This window comes from Ranitomeya imitator, chromosome 8, assembly GCF_032444005.1.
Source record: "Ranitomeya imitator isolate aRanImi1 chromosome 8, aRanImi1.pri, whole genome shotgun sequence".
In the NCBI taxonomy this organism is placed as follows: Eukaryota; Metazoa; Chordata; class Amphibia; order Anura; family Dendrobatidae; genus Ranitomeya; species Ranitomeya imitator.
This window is the reverse complement of record NC_091289.1, coordinates 152,461,404-152,474,558: the sequence shown is the minus strand read 5'-3', so window position 1 is coordinate 152,474,558 and position 13,155 is coordinate 152,461,404. Positions and strand designations below refer to the sequence as shown.

At 43.1% G+C, this 13,155-nt stretch overlaps 1 protein-coding gene across 1 annotated transcript in view; it reads right to left on the bottom strand.

The window, feature by feature from the left end:
• BRDT (bromodomain testis associated) overlaps window positions 1-13,155 on the bottom strand; it is a 137,421-nt gene that overhangs the window by 35,935 nt on the left and 88,331 nt on the right. The window lies entirely within an intron of this gene.

Sequence of the window (13,155 nt, the reverse complement as noted above, 5' to 3'; positions counted from 1 at the left end):
GGGTGGAGCAAAGTACGCCTGCGCTGGAGCCGCAACATGAAGACCAGAAGAGGACGTCATCTGATGAAGATGGGAGGCGCCGGACCCGGACAAACAGCGGGAACGCCCCTGGGTGAGTATAATCTAACGTCTTTTTCTCATCTTTTAGGATACATCGGGGGCTCTTCTACAGCATTCCAGAATGCTGTAGATAAGCCCCCGATGCCGGTGGGCTTACCTCACCCGCGATTTTCGGGGTGACAGGTTCCCTTTAAATGTGCGGAGTAATGTGCCAACCACCACCACAGTGACAATGAACCAGCAGGGTGGGTACCTGGTGCCTCACAGTACTCATGCTGCAAGGCTGGAGACTGTAAGAGGGGTTCCGCAAATTTTTGCTCACTAAGGTTTGCCGTCATGTGCTAGCGGCTTCATATACCGGTAGTCTAATCAGATTGTTAAACTAAGAACTTCATGTTCAGTTTCATTTTGCCTAGATCAACTTATGATTTTAGATGTGTAGCCCATGTCTTTTTCTACACCTATGATGAATGAAAAACATTGTTATGGGGGATCTGTGGTGATGCACTGTTATGGGGGATCTGCGGACGACACACTATTATGGGGGATCTGTGGTGACGCACTGGTATGGGGAATCCGCAGGGTACACACTTATTGAGAGATCTGCGGATGACTCACTGTTATGGGGATCTGTGGTGACGCACTGGTATGGGGGATATGCAGGGTACACAATTATTGGAGGAATCTGCGGATGACGCACTGTTATGGGGATCTGTGGTGACGTACTTTTATGGGGGATCTGTGGTGACGCACTGTTATGGGGGATCTGTGGTGACACTGTTATGGGGATCTGCGGATGACACACTTATGGGGGATCTGTGGTGACACTGTTATGGGGATCTGCGGATGACACTGTTATGGGGGATCTGTGGTGATACTGTTATGGGGATCTGCAGATGACACACTGTTATGGGGGATCTGTGGTGACACTGTTATGGGGATCTGCGGATGACACACTGTTATGGGGATCTGCGGATGACGCACTGTTATGGGGATCTGCGGATGACGCACTGTTATGGGGATCTTTGGTTACGCACTGTTATGGGGATCTGCGGATGACACACTGTTATGGGGATCTGTGGTGACACACTGTTATGGGGATCTGCAGATGACGCACTGTTATGGGGGATCTGTGGTGACACTGTTATGGGAATCTGTGGATGACACACTGTTATGGGGGTACACAATTATTGGGGGGGATCTGCTGATGATGCACTGTTGTGGGGATCTGTTACGCTACATATGGCTGCAACCCCCATCATCCATCAAAATACACCCATTGGTACAGTATATTCTGAAGGATGATGGGGGTTGTGCTTTATAAACTTCAATGTGTGCACTGCTCACCTCTCCCACGGATCTCGGACTAGTGTAAATAACAAGTGTTACACTATACATTGTGCAGGGATAAGATATCTGATTGGTGGAGACAGCTCAGCAACAGTTGCCTCCACCAATCAATATCTCTCCCTGCAAAGGAGGAGGAGAATCATGCTTCTCTCCCTCCTCTGCTTTAGGGCTCCGTGTGCAGCGGAGCCCAGAATTTTCCCTGCTGCCAGCTACCTGTATTAGCTGGTTTACTTCAGCGCAGGCGCAGATCGGAGCTCAGTAACAGCGAGCTTTATCTGCGCATGCGCTGATTCGGCTGCCATTTTCTTGAAGTCCTGTGTAGTAGACACAGGCACAGGATTCAAGAAACCGGAAACTCCGGATTCCAATTCCGGAAGTGCAATGGCGCCGGCCAGCATTATGCCGCCCGCGCACAGCCGAACACGGGGGGTGGCAGCGACAAACACCGGAGATGACCGCGCCGCCACCCCCAGCTCCAAGCCTGCTCCATTGCCCCACCGCAGCTTACAACCAGTCTGCTCCACAGTCACCGCCAGCCCCTCAGTAAGAAATATTTACTACTTTTCCCCTATTTTATTCACTATTCCGATTGTAAGACGCACCCCCATTTCTCCCCCAATTTGGGGGAAATAAAAGTGCGTCTTACAAAGCGGAAAATACGGTATATATATATTTGTTTTTACATAACACAGAGTGCGCGATCTTTATACAGTACTGCACAGCCATTCCTCCTTTGCCAAGCCCACAGTAAAACTGTAGATGCATAAGAAGCAGTAAGACTGGAACTTAAAGAATTCCTATGTCCGAGTAGTCCAGTGATATGCCATAGTAGTCGGACTTGGAATTCTTGGACCACCAAGAATCCTGAAAATGCAAGAAAATCTCTCCTTCGTGGTGGGTGTCAATTCACCAATGCAGGAAACGGAAAACACAACTCTAGTGGAGTTACTTGTGCTGTGATTTCTTCCCAAATCGATGTTTGATAGCATCATTTTGAAAAAAACAAAACAAAGAATTTGTTTATATAGGAGAAGAATCATTTAAATAATATACTATATGATCATAAGTATTTTTTTAAGTATTTTCTATCAGTATTTATAAGCCAAAACTCGGAGTGGAACAATCAGAGGAAAAAGTATAATAGAAACACGTCACCAATTCTGTATTTATCACCCACTCCTGGTTTAGACTTACAAATACTGATGGAAAAATGTTCAATTTCTCTGCAGCGCCACCACAGTAGAAGTTAAGTATTACAAATTACCCATACAAATCAATAGGCTGCCTACAGGGATGGACTGGGACTAAAATTCAGCAATGGCATTTGAAAGCACACAGGTCTCCATCCCATTTCCCAGATTTGAGTCTATTACTTATACAGGGTGGAGCGCGGTAATTTGCTGATTTGGGAATGAAATAAAAAAATTATGATCATTAGAAAAATTTATTTTACATTTTAATTATACTGAACAGTAATGGAATTTTTAAATTACATGGTTTTAAATAGTGTATCTGGCAAATGTCGACCTTCGCTATCCACACACTGCTGCATACGTTTTCTGAAGTTTTCATGAACTCTAACAAGCATGTCCACTGGTATTCTGCCAATTTCAGCTTCAATATTGTTCCTTAGGTCTTCCAAGGTGTTGGGACGGTTGATATACACCTTAGACTTCAGGTAACCCCAAAGGAAAAAATCGCATGGGGCTAAATCTGGTGAGCGTGCTGGCCAGTTCACATCTCCCCTCAAAGAGATAAGCCATCCAGGAAACATTTGCCTCAAACAATTCATGGTAACCCTCGCTGTGTGTGCAGTGGCACCATCCTGTTGGAACCATGTATCCTCTAGTTCCATTGCCTCAAGAGCCGGCTGAAAATAATCCTGTATCATAGACAAGTACCGTTCGGAGTTCACAGTTATGGCACGACCATTATCCTGAAAAAACTAAGGACCAATGATGCCTATTCGTGATATGGCGCACCACACAGTGAAAATGAGGTGAAAATGTGCCTCATCAGAAAAAAACACAATTGCGTCACGGGGTATCGTTGCTAACATGTCTTCACAAGAGGTCCGCCGTGTCAAATAGTCCCATGCTGACAAATGTTGGACCACGCACATTTTATACGGGTGAAAATTCAGTTCATCGTGAAGAATCCGGTGGAGAGAACGTCTTGAAATGCCAAGAGCAAATGATTGCTTCCGAGCAGAGCGTTTCGGAGATTGCAGTACTGCTGCTCTAACTCTCTCGATGTTTTGTGGTGTTGTAATCCTTCTCTCAGGTCCCCTTCGTACACATGACACATTCCCTGCTGTTCTGAATGCATTCACCCAATTTACAATTGATTGCCGTCCAGGAACACGTCCGCGTGGAGGAACAGCGAATTGTAAACGAAAAGCACGCTGCACTGCAATGATCGAGTGGGCATTTGAAAAATACGCTTCAACACAAAATGACCTCTCCTCACGTGTCCACTGCATGATGGCAACTGAAAGGCAGAGGAATACAAATCTCCCATCAGCCACTGTAAGCCACACCCACTCTCCCCTCTCTTCGACCGACAGTGCCGCCACAGCATGCAGTGCAAAAAAGCAAATTACCGCGCTCCACCCTGTATCACCCTGCCTGCAGGGAATCAAGACTTACTACAAAGACCCATATTTCTAATGACACGGCTATAATATATTGCAATATTATTATTGCAGTAGTAACAGACAAATACCACCGGACCATAACATAGTCTTACCAGCATATACCATAGTGATAATACCACCATACTGATCATTAAATAAAACTGATACAAACAGTGACCATATAATGGTGATATCAATGTCACACCAGTGCTCTGCAAATCATGCAGTGTTGGACTGGGGTGACAAGGGCCCACCACTAACATTGACTTGCGGGGGCACTTTTCACCTGCATGCAAATATTAGATAACCTTCGTTCACAAATTTACCTATATCTCTATTCAATAATAGACTGGGTAATTTGGTTAATGGATGATGAGATGCTGCTTTTTTCTGTACAGAGTGAATCAAGTGAATTATGCCAAGTGCTGCCCATACAGTGGGGTTGGGGGCCCAGATCTACACAGGGGCCCACCGGGGGTTCCCCTGTTACCCTGTGGGCCAGTCCGAGCCTGTTTGTTACACGTGGAGGAAAGAAAATTATGGCAGCTACATACGAAATGGTTCTTTACAGTAAGAGCAATCAGACTGGAATGCCGACCACAAGAGATAGTAATGGCAGTTACTATAACAACATTTAAAAAAGGTCCGGATGCTTTTTTAACAAAACATGACATTGTGAGTTATAAATAATCTAGCAATATAAAATATATAACTTTGAAGATAGGTTGAAAAAAGACCTAGGACCATCAAGTTAAACCTATGTAATTATGTGAACTGTACATTAGGAAAATGCTTGAAATGTAATTCCCTATAATACTGTTTTACAAGTAATTTCCCCTTATTTTTTTCTGGATTTAAAAATGCAAAACACTCCTGAAACACTTGCACATTTAATCTGTATTTCTTATGTTGCCTAAAGGAAGTCATAATGGTAGGCGCCTGCTTGGTAACAGTTTGGTGCAGTTTGCCTCTATAATGAAGTGAATTACCAATGATGAAAGGGTTAATACTTGGGTCCTGCATCAGTAATAGCCTCTGCAGTAACCATAACAACTGTTATGAGGTCATAAACAAGTGTGATAAAGAAGATTCTATAATAGAAGGCCGCGCTGCCACGATCAGTGCCATTACTGATGCGCCTGAGGACGTTGAGCTTGACCACCCCACGTAATGTGCCGACCTTGGTGAAATTTGGAGGTTCTAGCAGGGAAAGGGGTTGTCTGCTTTAGACACCCCCAGGGCATGGGAAGGTAACCGAGGGGGGTCCCCAGCAATGGATCCCCTTCTGTTACCCACTACAAAGAGCTGCTCTACTTTGGGAGTTCATGGAAGCACCTATGACTTTAATGGGTGATAAATTGGGATGGGAGAAGGGGGGAGGGGGTATTTCTCCTATTAGGGGTTATCCATTATGAACAATCCCTGTAACCGAAAGTTTAAATTTATGAGAGGTGGACCTGGATCTGTAAGGAAGAAATGGTTCATCCATCTGGGTAATCAAATCAACTAAATTGGGTGTAACAACCAATGTGGTGACCGATATCGCAGCCATATCTCTCCCACATCCGGTTTATCACATTTATAGTCTATATTTCTTATGTCGTTCTCTGTAAATCTAGTAAAATGTATAAAAGTTAAAACTTATTACATGTGTTATATATCAGCACTAACTCTCTAAGCCCAAGGGAAGGGCGATCCTCCAGCCATAGTTTCCTAGAGGTTTCCACCATGGGGTTTTTCCTCTCTTGAGTGCTGGAGGGTGACTCTTTGTGAGTCGGGAGTTGTGCCATTTTTGGTGTCATGTAAATGTAAATAAAATTGAGAACGTTTGACACCTAATTACAATGCTTCGTGTATTTATTTTGTGTGCGTCTGTGTGATTCATTTTGTTTGGGAGTCGGGGTCCATCACATATCAATGTGTCATAGGGCCGGACATCTGCCGGCCACAGTTTTGCCCCAGGTGTTGCTCCTGCTCTGCTGAATATCATGGAGCAGAGAAGACAAGCAAGTATGCACTCATCATTGGAATAAGGACTTCTATTACAGCAGGATTACAAGCAGCTTCCTCGCCTCATTCATACAGTGAGTATTTTGGCCAGTATTTTACACCAGTATTTGTCAGCTAAAAAACAGACAGGAGCAAACACTGAGAAAAATAATAACTGAATGACTTTCACCTCTTTTTTGGATTCACTCCTGGAGTCTGTTAACAAATACTGATGTAAAATATCGCCATGTAAAAGTGCTGTAAATCATTACTGACTTCATCATTACATCGATGACAGTGCTGCAGTCAGTAACTCAGCTCAGTGACTCTGCTTGAGTTGACATCATGTCAAGTCAGCGCTGCAGACAATAATAGATACCATGGGTGGCACCAGAGATTCAGCCCTAGAGCAGGGGAGAGTGTGTAAAGTACAGGGGAACAGATTTCACTTTCTGAATACCCTTCATAAAAAACGACGATTTTTGAACCAGGACTAAGAACATTGTAACGTTTGAAACGCGTTTGTTCTAATAGAAAGTGTTCACTTCAACCTTTTGCAAAGTTTGTATATTTTTTCACTTTTTTAATGGATTAAATTAAAAAATTATATTCTGGAAGTTGGATCCTTTACCGTTCTTGGACTTGTTTAATTTTTTTTTAATACTACAAAAATTGAGGTGTGTTGAATTTTTGAAATCTTGAGCATTATATGTGTGTTTTATTTGTGGGATTTCCCTATACACTTTAATGAGATGCCGAATATTAGCATATAAAAATTTATATTGGTTTTTATTACATTTCAGCAGCAAAAATATGTATGTAATCCACATGCACGCATAACATTATCAATAAAGCATTATCAAAGCTCACAGCAAACAGAAGTTTACAAAACAAAATAATTAAAAAATTATATTAAAAAAGAAGGAATAACGAAACTGAAAAAAATGCAATAAAAGATGTAAAAAATACTCAAAAGGCAACGAAGAAACACAAATAACCTAATCTGGCAAGTTGAAGAATGAAATTCTGCAGGAAATCTACAGCGTCAAAATCTCACCAAATACTCATCATAGAAACATAGCCTTAGAGGGCAATTTCACCGATTGTGAGATGGGAGATGAGAGACAAGTCTGCTGCCAATGGGAGAGAATATTTGGTCTAAATTATGAGACTGTCCAGCTAAGAAAAAAGGGCACAAAACCCCCCAAAACAAAACATTTTGATATGGTGTCTAGAAGAATACTAAGGAATATAGGGGTGTCCTTTGTCCATGATCCTCGTGGTCAGTGTGGTTATAGAGAACATGTCTTGCTCTTGCCTCCGGACAGCTGTTATACCCTGCAGTAACTGACAATCCACGGATATGAATAAGCGCTGTACTGTGAGCTGCAGCCAGGGCCGTAGTCATGGCCCACATAGGTGTCTGCTTTAACGTGTCCTGACCACCCACATCACATATATACAGTCCCACTGTCTCACTTGCCTGGTTCTCAGAGGCCTCCATTAGACACTGGGACACTTCTTCACATAAAGAGACAGAGTCAAATTCCAACTTAAAATGTAGAACTTTGCTTGTTTCCAATCGCAGTACGTCCACATCAGTTACAGCAGTGTTCCCCAACTCCGGTCCTCAAGAGCCACCAACAGGTCATGTTTTCAGGATTTCCTTAGTATTGCACAGGTGATGGAATTATTGCCTGGGCAGGAGATGCAATTATCACCTATGCAATACTAAGGAAATCCTGAAAACATGACCTGTTGGTTGCTCTTGAGGACCGCAGTAGGGGAACACTGAGTTACAGCATCAACACAGAGTTCTGCACAGTTCACATCCTTCGCTTTCCCTGTGCTCTTCCCTATGTCCTTTAGGTTGTACCCGGTTTGTCTCGTCTCGACGTGTACTGCTGAATCCTCCCTGTTCAGCTTTGCAACATTCAGGACTTCCATTCTCCTTTTTGCCCCAGACATAAGGACATCCACCCAAGTAGAAAGCTGCCACATTTTGGAGCGACCTGCATTTCTGTTCTGCGGTGACTTCTGCCATCACCTCTGCTCTCACTTCTGCTGTTTCTGCTGTTTTCACTTCTGCTGTCCTGTTGCTCTCACTTCTGCTCTCCTGGATGACTGGGCTTCACACTTAACGTTATGTGGCCCACTGCTTAGCTGGGGCCCCCCAGGCCCAGCTGACCTGCCTGGGCTCCCTAGCCTGACTGACCCAAAACCAGGAAATCCTCCTGTCTTACCCACAGTTGGCCCCTCCTACTAAGTTAACTGTTACTGAGGTCCTATCTCTTATCTCAGTGTGCTATAATGCCCCCCTCTAGTGGATAACCCAGACTCTTAGGGTATGTGCACACATCAGGATTTATTGCAGAAATTTTCCTGACAAAAAACGGACATTTCTGCCAGAAATCTGCATGCGTTTTTACAGCGTTTTTTTGTGCGTTTTTTTCCAAATGCATAGAATAGCGGGAAAAACGCAGAAAATCCGCAAAATTAATGAACATGCTGCTTTTTTTACCGCGATGCGGTTTTTTTTTTGCGGTAAAAAACGCATCACGTGCACAAAAATTGCAGAATGCATTCTAAATGATAGGATGCATGTGTCTGCGGTTTCTAATGCGGTTTTATCGCGTTTTTATCACGAAAAAACCTGAACGTGTGCACATACCCCTAGAGCTGCTTAAAATGTATAGAAACTGGCCAATACCCCATCAACATTTTTTTTTTAACCAGAATTTAGAAAATTTAAGGGAAGTGAGTGTTTTAATAAAGAGACATAAGTCTCCTTTTGGATCCTCTAAAAGCCAACAATGGTCTTTGTCCAGCATCGGACAATGTAAAGCAGGGGTGTCAAACTGCATTCCTCGAGGGCCTCAAACCATGCGTGTTTTCAAGATTTCCTTAGCATTGCACAAGGTGCTGGAATCATTCTCTGCAGGTGATTAAATTATCACCTGTGCAATGCAAGGAAATCCTGAAAACATGACCTGTTTGCAGCCCTCGAGGAATGCAGTTTGACACCCCTAATGTAAAGTGCTAATGAATATACACTGCTCAAAAAAATAAAGGGAACACTAAAATCCCACATCCTAGAGATCACTGAATGAAATGTTCCAGTTGTAAATCTTTATTCATTACACAGCGGAATGTGTTGAGAACAATAAAACCTAAAAATGATCAACGTAAATCACAACTAATATCCCACGGAGGTCTGGAGTTGGAATGATGCTCAAAATCAAAGCGGAAAATGAAGTTACAGGCTGATCCAACTTAAGCGGAAATGCCTCAAGACAAGGAAATGATGTTCAGTAGTGTATGTGGCCTCCACGTGCCTGTTTGACCTCCCTACAATGCCTGGGCATGTTCCTGATGAGGCGGCAGATGGTCTCCTGGGGGGATCTCCTCCCAGACCTGGACTGAAGCATCCGCCAACTCCTGGACAGTCTGTGGTGCAACGTGACGGTGGATGGTGCGAGACATGATGTTCCAGATGTGTTCAATCAGATTCAGGTCTGGGGAATGGGCGGGCCAGTCCATAGCTTCAATGCCTTCATCTTGCAGGAACTGCTGACACACTCCAGCCACATGAGGTCTGACATTGTCCTGCATTAGGAGGAACCCAGGGCCAACCGCACCAGCATATGGTCTCACAAAGGGTCTGAGGATCTCATCTCGGTACCTAATGGCAGTCAGGCTACCTCTGGCGAGCATATGGAGGGCTCTTCGGCCCTACAAGGAAATGCCACCCCACACCATTACTGACTCACTGCCAAACCAGTCATGCTTAAGGATGTTGCAGACAGCAGATTGCTCTCCCCGGCATCTCCAGACTGAGTCACGTCTGTCACGTGCTCAGTGTGAACCTGCTTTCATTTGTGAAGAGTACAGGGCGCCAGTGGTGAATTTGCCAATCCTGGTGTTCTGTGGCAAATGCCAAGCATCCTGCACGGTGTTGGGCTGTGCACACAACCCCCATTCGTGGACATCGGGCACTCAGACCATCCTCATGGAGTCGGTTTCTAACCGTTTGTGCAGACACATGCACTTTTTGCCTGCTGGAGGTCATTTTGCAGGGGCTCTAGCAGTGCTCCTCCTGTTCCTCCTTGCACCAAGGCTGAGGTAGCGGTCTTGCTGAGGGATTGTTGCCCTCCTACGGCCCCCTCCACATCTCCTGGTGTACTGGTCTGTTTCCACACAGCAAACCTTCTTGCCACAGCTCGCATTCATGTGCCATCCTGGATGAGCTGCACAACCTGAGCCACTTGTGTGGGTTGTAGAGTCCATCTCATGCTACCACGAGTGTGAAAGCACAACCAACATTCAAAAGTGACCAAAACATCAGCCAGAAAGCATTGGTACTGAGATGTGGTCTGTGGTCCCCACCTGCAGAATCACTCCTTTATTGAGTGTGTCTTGAAAATTGCCAATAATTTTCATCTGTTGTCTATTCCATTTGCACAACAGCAAGTGAAATTGATTGTCAAACAGTGATGCTTCCTAAGTGGACAGTTTGATTTCACAGAAGTTTAATTTACTTGGAGTTATATTCTGTTTAGGTGTTCCCTTCATTTTTTGAGCAGTGTATATCCCCTATCTAAGTAACAATCTGTGAACAGACATATATGTTGATAAGTGAGAACTGAACACTGTACTGGACGTGATTGCTGACTGTTGTGTCTGTGCAACTGCAGGTTATGGGCAAGAGGCATCAGTGACTGCTTCCTGGACAGCAAATTGGGAAGGGTGTAACACGGGAATTTAATTACTCCATGCATTTAAATCAGGTACATAAAGCACCCATCCGGAGTGACTTCATTGATGCAAGAAATGCAATTTGTAAAACAGTAACAGACCTATACAGTGCCCTGATGGCACCGAAAAATGCTGTGTTGACAGCATGTAATCTCATTTAGTCAGGAAATTTTTTTAAAGTTTTTATTCCTCTTAATAAAGTATATTGCAATCATCATATAGTATATTACTGTGTGCTTACAATTGCTCATTTTGCTTTTCCACCCAGCTAATTCTTCTCTTTTCCATTAGCTCTATATCACATGATGTAGAATTGTAATTCTAATGATGACTCATGCAGGTAAAAGAGGCTAGTCTGTTTTTACTCATGTGATGTCATAGACCTAATAGAAAAAAAATTAACTGGGAAGAAGGGAAAAATGAGCAATTGTAAGTACACGGTGCTGTATAATATGATGATAGCAATATATTAAGAGGAGTGCATTTTAAAATTTAGTTTCCTTCAGTTGACACATTTTGTGATGCCGTCAGATATTATAGCTTTTCTTCTAGAGTTTATTTAGGTGTCTGGTTTATGTAGAAAACTGGGCTCATAATTAACCCCTTTACCCCCAAGGGTGGTTTGCACGTTAATGACCGGGCCAATTTTTACAATTCTGACCACTGTCCCTTTATGAGGTTATAACTCTGGAACACTTCAATGGATCCTGGTGATTCTGACATTGTTTTCTCGTGACATATTGTACTTCATGACAATGGTAAAAATTCTTTGATAGTACCTGCGTTTATTTGTGAAAAAAACGGAAATTTGGCGAAAATTATGAAAATTTCGCAATTTTCCAACTTTGAATTTTTATGCAATTAAATCACAGAGATATGTCACACAAAATACTTAATAAGTAACATTTCCCACATGTCTACTTTACATCAGCACAATTTTGGAACCAAAATTTTTTTTTTGTTAGGGAGTTATAAGGGTTAAAAGTTGACCAGCAATTTCTCATTTCTACAACACCATTTTATTTTAGGGACCACATCTCATTTGAAGTCACTTTGAGGGGTCTATATGATAGAAAATACCCAAGTGTGACACCATTCTAAAAACTACACCCCTCAAGGTGCTCAAAACCATATTCAAGAAGTTTATTAACCCTTCTGGTGCTTCACAGGAATTTTTTGAATGTTTAAATAAAAATGAACATTTAACTTTTTTTCACAAAAAATTTAATTCAGCTCCAATTTGTTTTATTTTACCAAGGGTAACAGGAGAAAATGGACCCCAAACATTGTTGTACAATTTGTCCTGAGTATGCCAATACCCCACATGTGGGGGTAAACCACTGTTTGGGCGCATGGCAGAGCTCGGAAGTGAAGGAGTGCCATTTGACTTTTCAATGCAAAATTGACTGGAATTGAGATGGGACGCCATGTTTCGTTTGGAGAGCCCCTGATGTGGCTAAACATTGAAACCCCCCACAAGTGACACCATTTTGGAAAGTAGACCCCCTAAGGAACTTATCTAGAGGTGTGGTGAGCACTTTGACCCACCAAGTGCTTCACAGAAGTTTATAATGTAGAACCGTAAAAATAAAAAATCATATTTTTTCACAAAAATTATATTTTCGCCCCCAAGTTTTTATTTTCCCAAGGGTAAGAGAAGAAATTGGACCCCAAAAGTTGTTGTACAATTTGTCCTGAGTACGCTGATACCCCATATGTGGGGGTAAACCACTGTTTGGGCGGATGGGAGAGCTCGGAAGGGAAGGAGCGCCGTTTGACTTTTCAAAACAAAATTGACAGGAATTGAGATAGAACGCCATGTTGCGTTTGAAAAGCAACTGATGTGCCTAAACCTTGAAACCCCCCGCAAATGACACTATTTTGGAAAGTAGACCCCCTAAGGAACTTATCTAGAGGTGTGGTGAGCACTTTGACCCACCAAGTGCTTCACAGAAGTTTATAATGCAGAGCCGTAAAAATAAAACAAAATTTTTTCCCCACAAAAATTATTTTTTTAGCCCCCAGTTTTGTATTTTCCTGAGGGTAACAGGAGAAATTGGACCCCAAAATTTGTTGCCCAATTTGTCCTGAGTGCGATGATACACCATATGTGGGGGGGAACCACTGTTTGGGCGCATGGGAGGGCTCGGAAGGGAAGGAGCTCCATTTGGAATGAGGACTTAGATGGAATGGTCTGCAGGTGTCACATTGCATTTGCAGAGCCCCTAATGTACCTAAACAGTAGAAACCTCCCACAAGTGACACCATTTTGGAAACTAGACCCCCTAAGGAACTCATCTAGATGTGTTGTGATAGCTTTGAACCCCCAAGTGTTTCACTACAGTTTGTAACGCAGAGCCGTGAAA